Genomic DNA, 1,738 nt, shown 5'->3' with positions numbered 1-1,738 from the left:
CTGCGGAATGGCGAGAATCAGAACAATGGACGCCAGGATTTTTTATCAACTCTAGGAAGTGGTTTTTAACAAAACAATGACGCTTCCAATGCAGGATACTCATTAAATATTGGTTTCCGTGTTTTGTGTTTTACATCAGATTTGCTAAAACTTTTCTCACGTCTTAAACCTTCAAAACTACGGCACACATCACAGTTGTTCGCTTTTCTATTAAGTCCATTTTTGACACAGTACCGTAAATACTGATTTGGTAATACAGAAAGTTACTTTTTTTAGTTGGCCTCGTGGTGTAACGGTCAGCGCGTTCTACTACCACGTAAGAGGTCTCGGGTTCGATTCCCGACATTGGTATGAAATATTTATTTAAAATAGTGTTTTCGCACTAGAATATATCATAGTCTCTAGACTGGTACCTGAAGCGTAAGACCGATCATCTTACCTTCATATAACAAAAAACTAGCGTCAATATGTAAATGTTATCAAATAACTTAATTTGGTAAATGGGGTCTTGAACTCCAACCGTCTATGCGCTCAGTAGCTGCATGACTTTTTGTAATCTAACTTCTATTTTTATAAATTTGTTTTTTATTTCGTTTTTTAAAATATCACTTAAACTCTAAACTTCTATAAATTAAAAAAAGTAAATAAGGGCTAGATTTTTTATTGTCCATGTGCTCTCTAGCTGCAAGACGTGCTGTAATCTAGCTCCGATACATCAGAATTGTAATATACCATAATTGGAGACGAGATCCCAACCGTCTATGCGCTCTGTAGCTGCAAGACGTGCTGGGATATTCATTTTTTGTACAGCGCCCTTGGAGCAATTTTTATAAAAATGGCGCTTTATAATTTAAACAAATTTTTTTTTTTATATAGGAGTTGCTTTATTATTAACCTTGCTTATAATATACAAGGTTTATATTTCAAAAAGTGGATTTTTCTGCAATTAAATATTTAAAAATTTATCTAAGCTATTGGCATCAGGAGGGATATATTAATGTGGGCTAATCAGGAACTTCTCAACATTTGCTCACGTGGAGAGGAAACTACTTAAAACTCTTCAAGAGAAGCCGGCCCGTTGGCAGTAGTCAACAGGCCTTCCGTTCCACTAGAGGAGTGTTCGGCATTTGATTCCCTATTTTGGTTTATTTTACCAATTGCCTGCACTATATTGCAGGGGCAAATGCTCCTTATAATCGATTACATGCAGCTTACCATATTTTTTTGACATCGAAAGTAATGTTTTATGTTACAGTATTATTAGAAAAAAACACATCACCAAAAAAATATATTACTTTTCTTGGGTAAGTAAATTTATATTATATTCCTTTATTCCATACAGCGACCAGTTGCGCCTCTATTGGCCAAAATTATTACTACTGGATTACACGAGATTACTCTGCTGACTTAAAAACACTCATTTAAATACGTCTTAAACCTAAAATTTTAGATCTTTTTCGAAAAATTACACTTCCGATTACAGTAAAATCCTGCAGCTTTCATTAAATCAATTTAGTTAATACCTTTTTATAAGGGCTAGTAATTTTTTTAAATACATCAATTTGACTAACGACAGTCTAAGGGAGGTGACAATATACGCACTCGTTGTGTGTGAGAAAGAGATAACGAATATATTTTGGATGTCTTAACACAGAAGTTACAATAATAAGTAACTAATTGATCATACTTTTGTTTCGGTGGTTTGAAAGTAAATTTGATTTAAAATAAATTGATATTT

Source organism: Micrasema longulum, unplaced genomic scaffold (assembly GCF_059751315.1).
Source record: "Micrasema longulum isolate JH-2025_06_02 unplaced genomic scaffold, ASM5975131v1 h1tg000253l, whole genome shotgun sequence".
NCBI lineage: Eukaryota > Metazoa > Arthropoda > Insecta > Trichoptera > Brachycentridae > Micrasema > Micrasema longulum.
Note: the sequence above shows the minus strand (reverse complement) of the source record.